This window comes from Trachypithecus francoisi, unplaced genomic scaffold (genome assembly GCF_009764315.1).
Source record: "Trachypithecus francoisi isolate TF-2019V2 unplaced genomic scaffold, Tfra_2.0 Lachesis_group11, whole genome shotgun sequence".
Taxonomy (NCBI): Eukaryota; Metazoa; Chordata; class Mammalia; order Primates; family Cercopithecidae; genus Trachypithecus; species Trachypithecus francoisi.
In genome coordinates this window covers 114,541,327-114,556,051 of record NW_022681456.1, presented here as the reverse complement: position 1 = coordinate 114,556,051, position 14,725 = coordinate 114,541,327, and positions in this window count along the sequence as shown.

Here is a 14,725-nt window from a genome sequence, read left to right as displayed (position 1 = left end):
ATAACTATAAATATCTTTAAATATTCAAATTATGAATTTAACCTGTTTCTTAATGTAAATTTTAATTATTCTTATGTCTGTCTTAACATGGGTTAATAACCATTGGGAAAATGAGATGCTGCAATATTTTGCATTCGAGTTTTAGAATGTTTTCTTTACTAGAATTTCCCTTTCTTTCCCACTCTGTTATTTTTTATCCATCTGCCTCTTTCCCCCAAACACATATCTGTCCCTGAGCGCGTGCGCGCACGCGCGCGCACACACACACACACACACACACACACACACCTGTCTTTCTTTTATTCCATTCTTTCATATCACTGATTTTACAGAATCTATGCTTAGGCAGTCTGGACAGCCACAATCTAAAGACAGATTCCATCAAGCTCCTATCTGTTAGAACCTGCAGTGCTTGCATTTGGATTCGATATCTAACAATAATGTGGTATTTTATAAACATTAGTGAGGATGATTTTGCACTGGTCAGCAAAGGTAAAAAAATAGGTGCTTTGGGAAAACAAATAAAAAAGGAATTGGATCTGTCTCAATAAATTGCACAAATTGTAAATATCCCAAAGACGCAGCCACTAACTCTGGCATAGGAAAATAAAGCTGACAATTACACTTTGGAATGAATAGGTGAGTAATACGATGGCTAAAAATTTTCTTTACAATCATTTTTTATTAAGTGCAGCACTGCATTTATTTATTAAACAAAGTTTCTGTTTAATCTGCCTGTTCAATTCTTCAGATACTATTTTAATAGAGTCAATTAAGATTTACATTCAAGTCATGATTTTTTTCCCCATTCTGGTTTGAGTCTACAGATATACTTGTTCCATCAATTTAAACATAATTATAGAATAATCTTTCACAAATATTACAGTTAATAGCATTGGGGCATTTATAAACTCTAGTCCTTAATTTATGCACATTAAGATTTCATTTGAAATGAAAGAATGTCGCATAGTCAAGTATATTTTTAAGTCATCTATAATGTTTCTAACACAGTTTGCACCAAAGCCCTAGAATTGGCCATGGTTGGTTGGGTTTGCATGACCTGGACAAAGTCAGAAGTCACTTGAGATGAATTATTACTGCCTTTAACAAAGTAAAACTTAGTTTGATTATGCACTACACATTCCTCTTTGGTTTTAGAGATCAGAACCTGACATTTCACTCAGGCTAGGATCTGAACAGAGTTTTGTCTAACGGAAAAACTGACAGTCCTTTTAAGTTTTACAGGTACATGTTGTAATGCAGAAACTCTATGTACAGAAATATGCCATTACAAAATTGATAATTCTGGGCATTGTTCTGACATGAATTAACTGAATTACCACATCAGAGAATTTCTGTTTCCTTATTGAAGAGAGGGACTTAAAAATCTTCTGCTTAAATCAGCATGTAGGGCAAATTGTCTATTACTTTATTTACAGCTGTATAAGTTCCAACAAATGGGGATGGAGCAAAATAAATTTATTGCTGTATTTTGAGAGGCTGTCTCTTATTTTTGAATCTTTCCCAATGTGTATTCTACATCAAACTCTTTTATTTCTTTGTGTCAGAGCTTTCCACAAATTATAATGAAATGCAGTCTCATAAACCAAAAAGAAGAAAGGTTGTTCTGTTTTAGGATGTTAGGACGGAAAGAATGTAGAACTTACAATTTGGAACAGTGTGGTTTGCTTGATTAAAATGTCTTTCATTTCATTTATGCCTTTAAAATAATATTTAAAATATTAGAAAAAAACTTAGAAAACTTTGCACAATATTGACTTTTAATATTAATTCGGTTTCCTTTTCAGTATATTATTTTTAACAATGTGGCATTTACAGAAGTAATTTGATTACATGTGTGGGACTAGATGTTTTCAAGGCTCACATATCTAGTTTCATGATTAAAATCAAGGAATAATTAAATTCAATAAACATTGTGTTAATATCTTTTTAGAAATGCATTTATTTCTGCAAAATAAGATTCCTCTATCTATCTATCTATCTATCTATCTATCTATCTATCTATCTATCTACCTACCTACCTACCTTTCTCTAAAAACATCCTAGAGTAGCTCTGCAACTTGGTAAAAATATTTTAACTTCATATGCTATGAATTTTATTTTCTTTGTATTAACTACACATGTAATTAGATTTTTTTCTTTCCAAATCATCTTTCCAAATTATATTATCATTTTCTCTGGGACACTGATTTTGTATTGTTAAGTGAAAGAACCAAATTACAACTCTTATGTACTTTATGTACTTAATTGTAATATCATTTATTGATACATGACCATATATCCTATCTAGTCCAGGACAGCTTCAGTTTACATTTTTTGTTCAGCCTTAAATATCAATTATTTACCTACTCCCCTATAAAAACGTCCTAATTTCAATGACAGGATCACCTATGTGGGGCCTGTTAGGAATTCATCAAAGGGGGTAAGATTTATATATTTATGACAGAAATCCTTCTTCTTTCTCCTTTTGCAATTTTTCTCAAGTTTCTTCTTCATAACTACCCTTCCTGTCTACTTCCAGCTGTGAATAAACATAGACATAGATAAACATTGTTGATGCATGACCTTTGCCCAGATGTGATGGTAGGTAGATGACATTGCATTGAGCAAATGAAGAAACTGCAGCCTGGATCAGCACTCACTTAAGAGGAAAGATCATTTCTCCTTTCTTGCTATTTAGCCAAGCATTTACTGTGGGGATTTTCAAAGACCTAGTATTAGGGTTTCTGTCAGAAAGTTGATGGTCATACACACATATCTGGAAAGCAAATAGTTTGAAGTCAAAGGGCATAACTCATTGCATTTATTCCATACATGTTGTTAATTTAAGGTGTGTTTTCCATTTCAAAAGGTCAGGGAATATCAATTTGATAGCTCATTCTTGTTATACCTAATATTTTCTTTACTCTACATGCAAACACATCCAACAGCCCAAAAGGGGCAAAGGAAAATCATGTAAATTGCCTGATCTTTGTTCAGTGCAAAAGCTGAGTTTAGCAGCTCCGCTCACCCAACTTCATAGGGAAATTAAACATCACAGAAAACTTTGCCCTGCTGAATGGTCTTTCTGGCCTTACTATTGGATAGCAAGAGAGATAAAAATGAGCTACGAGGGCTGAGGGTGGAGATCATACATGTTCTGGTAATTCAAGCCCCTTATCTTGGGGTTACCTCCAGTGATTTGCTGGTGCTGGCTTAGCCTGGCTTGGGAGAGCACATAGTGAACATCTTTTTCCAACATGTTTTCTTGAGGAATCAGTTAACCATTTGCCAGCACAACAGTAGTCACCTCTCCGAATAATCTAAATGTACTAATTATTTTAATTCATCACATGGTATGTGTGACTGATAATTTGTATTTAATAGTGGGAGAAGATACTGATATATTGTCCAGTTTTGGTTGTGTATATTTTCCTTTGCACAAATTGAATCAGTCCATTTCTATTTTTTGGTATCTTACTTTCCTGACTTATTAATATATCTTGGGAGATCTTCCCAAGTTAACACGTACAAATCTACTTCATTTTGTGTTAACAGCTACGTTACAACCCATTATACCAAAGTTTATTTACCCAGATCCCTCTAGATGAAAAAAGTTTCCAGTTTTTAGCTATAATAAAGAATGCTGCATTGACCATTTTTTTACACTTGCACCTTTGTATAAACCACTCTCATATACAGATAGAGGAAAATAGATGAATCAAACTGTAGGTGCATTTTAAATTTGGATAAATATTCTTAATTTGCACTCATATTTTAAGGGTACAATTTGGCATCATTTGCAGTATCATTTACAATTGCAATTTTCTTTTCTTCCTTTATGGCAGGCTTAATCAGATTTGAGAATGCACTGTTAGGCATGTCCTTTTCCATCCTCCTTTCAAGGAGATATTTCTTTTTTTTTTTTTTTGAGGCGGAGTCTCGCTCTGTCGCCCAGGCTGGAGTGCAGTGGCCGGATCTCAGCTCACTGCAAGCTCCGCCTCCCGGGTTTACGCCATTCTCCTGCCTCAGCCTCCCGAGTAGCTGGGACTACAGGCGCCCGCCACGTCGCCCGGCTAGTTTTTGTATTTTTAGTAGAGACGGGGTTTCACCGTGTTCGCCAGGATGGTCTCGATCTCCTGACCTCGTGATCCGCCCGTCTCGGCCTCCCAAAGTGCTGGGATTACAGGCTTGAGCCACCGCGCCCGGCCTCAAGGAGATATTTCTAATAGAAAGATAACAAAGATTTTTAAAAAGTCAGTGTTCCTTTAAATTTCAGCAAATAATTAGGAAGTGCCTGCCTATGTTCTAGAGACTCAATAGTTTAATAAGACAGACCAGTTTCATGACTTCCTGTAGCCTATGCTCTGATAGGAGAGCTGAGGCAAATACTGTGAAGTATACCTGGTAATCACTCGCTCCAAGTATTTTTTAGGTAATTCCTTCCATCACACCCTCGTCTACTTTTCTCAATTTGTTGTTCTAAACCAGTGGCATTCATATATGATCTCATCCTTCACCAACCCGGGAATTCCTTTTTCTTCTTTTATGTATTGCGTCTCATTTCCTGTTTTTTGGTTTTTGTTACTTTCCTCATTTTTTACATAGCACATCCTCTAATAGCTTCTTATAGAAGCTCTAATAGAAAAGTGCGTTGAAAATATGTTTTTTGATATGGCTATATTAAAATGTCATTATTCTTCCTTCATACTTTCTATATTTCAGCTTGATTATGAATTCTGATTGGAAATACATTTCTCTTAAAATTTTAAAGGATTTTTTCTATTATTTTCTAGTTTTCATTGTTGCTATTGAGCAATCTGTTAGTATATGGGCTGCATTTTCTCTCTTAAATGTTAAGGTTTTTTTTATCATAAGCATTCTGTAATTTCAAAATGAGATGTCTTAGAGTGGATTTTTTTTCATTCATTTTTGCAGAGCATTTGGTAAATCGTTTCAATCTGGAAACTCATATGTTTTAGTTCTAGGAGCTGGAGTACCAAGAGTGGGTCAATGGGGCCGTCTTCCTCAGTGCAGGCAATAAGGAATGGTCTGAAGAGAATTTTTAAATCATATTAAAACTTACTAAAAGATACTCTTATTTGACTATAGAGTGCCAGCAATTCTCCACCCAAATCTCTTATTATTTAAAGTTCTCAACAACCGCTAGGATTACTGAGTTTTAATAATATATATGTAAACTTCAAATTAGCACATGCTGTATTACTGATCCCATATTAAATATTGTATTATGCATAAAAATTAATGTGGAGAACTCTCAGTTATACAGTTAGCTCCCTCCCTCATGACACAGTACACTCATTTGAGATAAGTTCATAATACTTCAGAATCATTTGAGGTCTCTTTGGGTGTAGTTTCTGTTTTCAGTCCCTATTGTACTACATTTTCCTGGATTTACATATAAGATTCAAAATAAATAATGATAGCATAGTGATTATAAAAATGAAGAAATTTAATTTTAATTACCTCAATTCTATCATTCTATGTGACCACTGGAGTATAGAATTTTGTTCTTGTTTTATGGAAGATAGCTATCTCTATATATGTTTTCCACAAAATATAATAAATATACATGCACTATCCCTAGAGTAGTATACATATATTATATATAAATATATAAAAATAACAAATATAATCTTCCATAATACATAATATATGTATGCCGTGCTAGGGATAGTGCATGTATGTGTGTGTGTGTGTGTGTGTGTATCTTGGTTGCAATTCAATCATGGCTCTGCCATTCTTTCAATATGTTCAAAATGTCGTTGACATCATCCTTCTGCTGAAACTTCCTTCCCCTTTCTCTGAACTTGTTTGTCTATATTTTTTTATTCTATTACTGTCAAGATATATATATATGTGTATATATAGTCCATAAAATATTATATATACATATATATATACATGCTACTCTAGGGGTAATAATTACAGTTTATTTTTCTTTTAAGTTTTCTTCTATTCCCTGTATTGTATCTATTTCATTAGTAATCCTTTCAGTTTGTATGATCTTGTTTCTCTTGTTCCTGTTTTATGTTTCTTAAATTATGCAGTGATTTTTGGTTTTTCATTCATGTTTAAGATTGGAGTGCTAAAAAGCCAATTTTAAGGTCTGCATAAATGAAGGAAACTTATTTCTTGGGGGGTCTGACAGAAAGATAATTGAATAAGAACCTAGCTGTTTTGTTTGCGACTTCAGATTGTCATCTCTGTGGCCATTTCTCCTCATTTGATCAATTTCCCCAAAAGGAAATCTTAATTCTTAGCTTGTAGGAGTAGAGAAACAGAGAGGTGAAATGTCAGTCAGCTTTCTGAAAGATGCAGGTATGAAAAGTGTTGGTACATTTTTTGCCCCATGTCCCTAGAACCAAGACACTCTCTCATTCTAGATCTCCAGAAAGTCTGACTTCTGTCAGGCTGTGCATTTTGAGAAAGAGTAGATCTGAAGTCTATTTATACACATTCCCAATAATCTAACAGGTTTCAGCTCCATCTTCAACAGTAAGTTCTGAGTTCTGTGATGTCAATTGCCTTGGTTCTCATTGGCGTTCCCTCTTGTAGGCATTCAGGTCTCAGCATCCTTGGTTTTAGTTCAATCATGGTTCTTACATTCTGTCAACATCTTCAAAATTTTGTGGACATAATCCTTCTGCTGAAATTTCCTTCCTCTTTCTCAGAACTTGTTTATGTGTGTGTGTATATATATATATATATATATATATATATATATATATATATACCAGATATATATATATATAACCAGATATAGATTCTTGCACTCCTTGTTCTAAGAGTTTTTAGTTGCTGTGTTTGCATGATATACAATTTTTCATATAATTTTCTCAGTTTCACTTTGTTTAATATCCTCTTTATATTGTAAAATAAATACTAATACAAAAGAATGGATACATACAATTTAAAGCCATAAAATAAGCATTCATGGACTCACTTTAAAGCTTTTATAGCTTATGAATTAGAACATATATTTTTACTTTATTGGCCAGATTATAATCCCCTTGAAGCTGTATAATATTGGATATTTAAGTTTTGGCAGGTATTTTATTTACATTTACATGTATTATTTAATGTAATCTTCACAATAGCTTTATGAGATAGGTACTAATATTAGCCCTGTTTTGCAGGTTAGGAAACTGAGGCTTAGGAAGTTAAAGAATTTTGGCTAGTCGGTAAGTGGAAATATATGATTTATTTTTTATGTCAGGGTACAATCAGGAGACAAAACCATAAACTAGTTATTTGAACGTAGAGAAGTCAACATAAAGAGCTGTTATCTGGATAAGGTACTTATCCTAAGTAACTAACAGGGTAACAAGAGTGTTCTAAGGTATCAGGGAAATAATCCATGGGGGAAACAAGCACTACCCCTAGAACTGAGGAAGCAAAGGAAAGATGTTGGAATCATTACAACCTGAAAACTTACGGAAAGGGCTCTGTGGCTCTGAAACCCAGACCTCTGAGCAGAAGGCAATGCTCAGCTGGTTTCAATGGTTTTTATCATAAAGAATGAGTTGTGTTGGCCTGGTACCTAGAACTCTGAGGAGCAGATACCATCCAGGTGCTGTTTTCTCTGGAAGTATTTATTGATGAGGCTGGTTTTGCGTGTGTTAAAAAAAGTCAGGGCCACAATGACCTGAGAAAAATTCATCAGAACATCTGATCTCCCTATAAAGTGCTCAAATAATTTTCTGGAGTGACAAAAATAAGTCATAGCTGCTGTTTCAAATTATCCCCTAAATTAACACATGATTAGCTAAATGTATTTTGTGCTTATTCAATCGCCCTGTATTGCCATGTTTAAAGGCTATTTACTGTTGAAATAATTAGATGTATGGGGGATTTTCCCTATTGCAAGTTGTTTGGTATATAGTGACTTTTATCTATTAACTAACTCATATAGTGACAAAGAGCCCCCCCAAAAATTTAAAGTGGCTTCTTTTACTTTATATTTCCTCATCTAATTAAAATTTTGAATCCATAATAAGTACAACCTGAGAATCTAGATGAAGAGGTTATTTTATATATAAAGATCTTGCCTCACCTTCAATAATTGTTCTTTGTTGACTTAGAGAAGCATAGCTCCTTTGACTTTCTGTTTGGTCTCTTGGGACTAAGCTCTACGGGGATTACTTGAACTCTCAGGTTCAGAGATCAAGTGGATATTGCCTGTAAATACAGAATGACATGGAACAATGGGGTCTTTGAGTCTACCAGGAAGAGCCCTGAGCTCAGAATTATTCTATTCCCAACAAGCCCCTTGAGAGACCACCTAAGATGGCACAGTGACCCAGTGCAGTGCTCTGTAGAACAGAGACACTGGTTCATTGCTTTAAAAGAGAGTAATTATAAAAAATTACCCAATATCACAAAATCTTTAGGAAATAGCATTTTGCTGAAGAAGAGATCTGAATACCATGTATGTTTATATAATATCAGAGTTTAAATAATACCTTTCATCCCTCAAACTAAAAATAATGCTTTTTACAAAGATCTTTTACATATATATATATGTGTATACACAGACAGAGTTCATATTGTTGGAAATAAAAATATCTTAATAAACATATTTTCTAGTTCAGAATTTATCATCTTATTTTCCCCTTTTTGGACTTATTGTTTCATCAATGACCAGTACTGGATCAATGCCAGGTCCAAGGTTGGCACCTAATAAATATTTGATTGATAGGTGGATTGATTGATTCAGGCAACCAAGAAAAACAATGGCTAACATGGCTTCACTTGAAAAGTCCCTCAAATAAGACAATCCATGTCTTTAATATCAGTTTTTAGCTCCAATTAAAAAATGTCAAGCTTACTGAAGGGTAAGATTATTTCTGGTTCAAAGGAAGTTATGATTTTATAAATAACACCTCATTCCAAAAATTACTCAAACAAAAGCAGAGTGATTTGGTTTGCCCTATTCATTAAGTAGCCATCAAGATGAATTTCTACATTGGCTCACTAGATAAATTGTTATTTGCTAAAAAGGTTTTTAAAAAGAAAATTGAGATTGAAATGAGAGTTATATACAAAAATGAATCTTGCTTTATTATTGCACTTATATATTTAGTACAAATAGCTAGTATGGCTCATAGAAATCTACATTAGGAGACTGTTTTGTTCAGAGTATTCAATAAATTATCCAGAATTGGAATCTAAAATTAAACTTTATAAATTAACAAATTGTACAAAATAAGAATGTGTAACAAGCAAAAGGAATGATAGAAAATGAAAGCTGTATTTTCTATGATGAAAAAATACATGCATAAATTGATTGGATTTGCTTGGTCTCTTCCAGCTGGTGCCAGCACATTTCATATTATGATGATGTGCTGTAATGAAAACTTTAGAATATTTGGGACATTCACCTAGGGCTCTCTCCTCTCCATCCTTTACATAATTCTGATTTTGTCTTAGTCTGCCTTTAGTCCTCTGGACTTGATTTGGGTAGACATATGAACAAGACACTCATTTTGCAGGGACAGACATTCTCTAAAAGATTTTAATCTAGGGAAAGATCAGGACAAGATTAGCATTTTAGAAAGATTCGTCTTGTTGCAATTAGGAAGTGTATACTAGGGGTAGACTGAAGTCAGTTAAAAGTTACTGTCATGTTAGAGGTCATAGGGACTTGGCCTATGGTGGTAGAGAAGGAATGGAAAAAATGAGATGAAGAGATTGTAAGTTAAAGTATTTATAAAACTGGGTTACCAAATAGAAATAGGAAGTGAAAAAGAAGATTCTAAAGTGACTAAGGATTCTACGACAAATATAAATAGGCATTTTGTTTGCTTATTTTTACCTGTTTTGTACATTGATATACCTATTCCAGGTGCTCAGAATGGTGTCTGGCCTGTAGAAAACACTCAAAAAATATTTACTGAAAGAATAAATAACTGAATAGGTGACCTAGGTAAAACTAGCTGGATGGTGGTGCTATAAATGGAGAGGTATAAAAGCAGAAACAGGGTGAGGATGTGAGAAAAATGGGATGTGTAATTTTAGAAATCTTAAGTTTTTGGCAACTTGGAAATATTAATTTAGAAATTCTTTCTGCGCTTTTGGATAAACAGCTTTAAACCACATGACAAATAAAAGTTTGAGCTGAAAAATTGGGGGATTATTAGCATATAGGCTGGGTTAAAGTGGTGACCATGATTCAGATTATCTTGGAAAAATACAGTGACTAGGAAGAGCCAAGAGCCAAGGGTAAATCTTTAAGGAATGCTAATATTTATGGAGTGTTTAGGGGAAAAAGAAGTTACTAATGAGAGCAAGTGTCCCAAGAAAGTAAGAACACTGGGGTGCATGATGTTGTAGAGATTCAAGGTAAAAGGCTTTCAAAAAGGCAAAGCTGAACAATAGTGTTCAATGCCCAAGATAGAAACAGCAAAATTTGCTATATATATGGCAATTAGGAGGTTCATTCATCTACTCTTTCATCTTGATTCATTTAATGAGCCGGCATTTTTTACTATGTACCAGGCAGGCATTTAGTTCAGCATTTTGCTAGGGAAGGATTGGGGTGACAATATTATTATACAAGACAGATGTGCTAATGCACTCAAAGATTTTGCAGTCTAGTAAAAACAGGATAAAATAATGAGTAGTGAAAAAATATAAACAAAAAATGAGTAGTGAAATGCATTAATGACAATATTTGTTTTATTTCTAAAACTTATGGAAGAATACATGTAGTAAGAAAAAGTATGAAACAATAGAGTTCTGAAGGGATAGAGAGGTCAGGTACAACAGATAGGAAGATAAATGATATTTTCTTTCGGGAGGTAACTTTTAAGCTGGGTTTTTGAAGCATGGCAAGAGCCAGCCACGTGAAGATCAGGTGATAGGGCATTCTGAGATGAGGGAAAAATTAGTGCAAAGGCCCTAGGAATGTGCTCGGTGAGTTGGGTAGGAGCATTGTAGACTAGGGAGCAGGTGATGGGAGAGGAGGTCGGGAGCAGGTTGGGACTCCACCACGTAGAGATATATATGTCAGGTTAAGAAATGTGAGTTTTATTCCAAGTGCAAGAGGACCTGGGAGTAAAGTTCAGTTTTTATAACATTTTAAACACGATCTCAGACTATCCTGAAAAAAGCTTATAGAGGGTGCAAGTTTGGAACTGAGGAGTCTGGTTAGAAAATGGTGCTGTTGTCTAGGTGAGATGGTAGTAGATTGGACCAAGGTCTTCATGGGGAAGGATAGCAATGAATAGATTTGAGCTCTATTTTGTAACAGAGTTCACAAGATGAATAAATGGTGACTGAGGGCAGGATTGAGTTCAAACAATTTGCCAGATTTTTGAAAGCACATTTTCAACTGCTCAATTTATAAAGCATTAAAAAGTAACCAGGAGGCAGAGTGTATGCCTGGCCTGGGCAAGAGTTTCAAAATAGAGACCAAGGAAACACAATGGAGGCCCTGGAGATGGCTGAAGAAGAGGTGAAACTGCTGCTTCTAAGAAACAAGCTAACCAACTGCATGTGGTGGTGGAGGGTCATCATCATGAATGGTTGAATGGATAAATACCTCCCTGCACATCTACCCAGCCAATTCCAACATAAAATAAATACTGTAATGGTCTTTCTTCAACCTCACACATGAATATTTGAGGGACACTGGAAAATACTGTATTGCCACTTAGTACTATTATACAAATCTATGGTTTAAGACATCTATTTGACCCCATCTCTGCTCAGGAGTGTTTTTCTTGATCAGCTCCCTCTCTCATTTTCTTCAGACTATTCCAAAAACTCTCCTATTTTCTTAATCTCCCTACTCAACTTTCTTTGCTCTTGCTGTTGAAGATCCACGCCTAAGGCCTTCAGGTCTAATGCTGGTAAATTTCTCACCTCACTAATTATAAACTTATCTGTAGCAGACACATTATCTCATCCTTCCCTATAGTCTCAGAGGCTAATATGTTCTTTCTCTTGTTCGAAGTAGCATCTCAATTTTGTCCTTAACTCTTCTGCCTCCTGTTCTCTTTCAGATATTTTCCAACTGTCATCTCCTCTCCCTTCTATGTTTAAAGGCCAGTCTCTGCCTGCCCGTATTCTTCAAACAATAATCATCAGAAGCCTTTCTCATCAATGGTAACAACCTCTTCCCTTAAGTCAATTAATTGTCTCAATACTCACCTACAAATTTTGAGAGACATCTGTACTCACTTCATCCACAGCCTGCTGCACTTTTTTTCCTGCTCATAACCACAGCTAGTCTTCATACAGTCAATAGGGGTTCCCAACTGTCAAATGTAATATAGTAGTTTGTAGCCTTTATTCTATATTTTCTCTTTATTTGTTGCAAATGCTTGACTCCACAGACCACCTCCCTGCAATTTGAAACTATTGCAGTCTTTGTATTCTATGCCACATTATCAAATTTTTCAGGTTCTCTTTAGGCACCTCACTTTTAGTATGTCCATCAAATGTTGATGCTCCCAACCTTAAATCATGTTTCTTTTTAAATTTTACGTATTATCTTTGGGTTACTTTGTGTAATCTCAGAGATACGCTAATTAACTTCCAACTCATATATAATCTACTCCCTTAATGTTTACAATTTCAGTGGGTCTTACTGTCTTAATATACATTAATTTCATATTCATTGTATCTGAACATAACATCTTGTATAATAAACCTGCTGTCTCCTATATATGGGTACTATCTCAACTGATGGTCTTTCCAGTGATATTAGAGAGCGACTCTTGATTTCTTCCCTTTTCACTCACAGCATGCAGGAATTTCTACTACTTATGTCTTGGCATTGTCACCTTCTTCCCATCCCCATGACCACAAGTCTAGGTCAGGCCTTTACTATCTCCAGCTAGAGGAAGAGCGTCCTATGATTCTTATGTCTAGTCTTTCTCACTTTCTTCCTTTGCCTGGATGGTCTATTTCATCCCCAGCCTTCCCCAACACCCAGAGCATACCTAATCCGTGATTTACACATCAGAGCTTTTCCTTTTTTTCCCCCCAGGCTTACATTTTAATGGGGAAACAAGATAATAAATGAAGAAATAAACAAAGGAACAAATGAACTAGAAAAAAATAGCTAGTGGTAAGTGATATCACAGAATTACATCAGAACAGGGGAGGGGGTGGTAGAATTAGTTAGGGCCTAAACAATGGCTTTACTTTTGATGCTGAAGGATGATCTTTTCTTTTTAAATTATACTTTAAGTTCTAGGGTACATATGCACAACATGCAGGTTTGATACATAGGTATACATATGCCATGTTGGTTTGCTGCACCCATCAACTCATCATCTACATTAGGTATTTCTCCTAATGCTGTTCCTCCCCCAGCCCCCCACCCCATGACAGGCCCCGGTGTGTGATGTTCCCCACCCTGTGTCCAAGTGATCTCATTGTTCAATTCCCACCTGAGTGAGAACATGCGGTGTTTGGTTTCCTATCCTTGTAATAGTTTGCTGAGAATGATGGTTTCTAGCTTCATCCATGTCCCTTCAAAGGACATGAACTCATCCTTTTTTATGGCTGCAGTATATTCCATGGTGTATATGTGCCACATTTCCTTAATCCAGTCTATCATTGGTGGACATTCAGGTTGATTCCAATTCTTTGCTATTGTGAATAGTGCCACAATAAACATAAATGTGCATGTGTCTTTTTAGTAGCATGATTTATAATCCTTTGGGTATATACCCAGTAATGCGATGGCTGGGTCAAATGGTAATTCTAGTTTTAGATCCTTGAGGAATTGCCACACTGTCTCCCACAATGCTTGAACTAATTTACACTCCCACCAACAGTGTAAAAGCATTCCTATTTCTCCACATCCTCCCTAGCATCTGTTGTTTCGTGACTTTTTAATGATTGCCATTCTAACTGGTGTGAGATAGTGTCTCATTGTGGTTTTGATTTGCATTTCTCTGATGATCAGTGATGATGAGCATTTTATCATGTGTCTGTTGGCTGCATAGATGTATTCTTTTGAGAAGTGTCTGTTCATATGCTTTGCCCACTTTTTGATGGGTTTGTTTATTTCTTGTAAATTTGTTTGAGTTCTTTGTAGATTCTGGATATTGGCCCTTTGCCAGATGGGTAGATTGCAAAAATTTTCTCCCATTCTCTAGGTTGCCTGATCACTCTGATGGTAGTTGCTTTTGCTGTTCAGAAGTTCTTTAGTTTAATTAGATCCCATTTGGCTATTTTGGCCATTGCTTTTGGTGTTTTAGACATGAAGTCCTTGCCCATGCCTATGTCCTGAATGGTATTGCCTAGGTTTTCTTCTAGGGATTTTATGGTTTTAGGTCTGACATTTAAGTCGTTAATCCATCTTGAATTAATTTTTGTATAAGGTGTAAGGAAGGGATCCATTTTTGGCTTTCTACATATGGCTAGCCAGTTTTCCCAGTACCATTTATTAAATAGGGAATCCTTTCCCCATCTCTTGTTTTTGTCAGGTTTGTCAAATATCAGATGGTTGTAGTTGTGTGGTGTTATTTCTGAGGGCTCTGTTCTGTTTCATTGGTCTATATCTCTGTTTTGGTACCAGTACCATGCTGTTTTGGTTACTGCAGCCTTGTAGTATAGTTTGAAGGCAAGTAGCATGGTACCTCCAGTTTTTTCTTTTTGCTTAGGATTGTCTTGGCAATGTAGGCTCTTTTTTGGTTCCATATGAACTTTAAAGTGTTTTTTTTTCCAATTCTGTGAAGAAAGT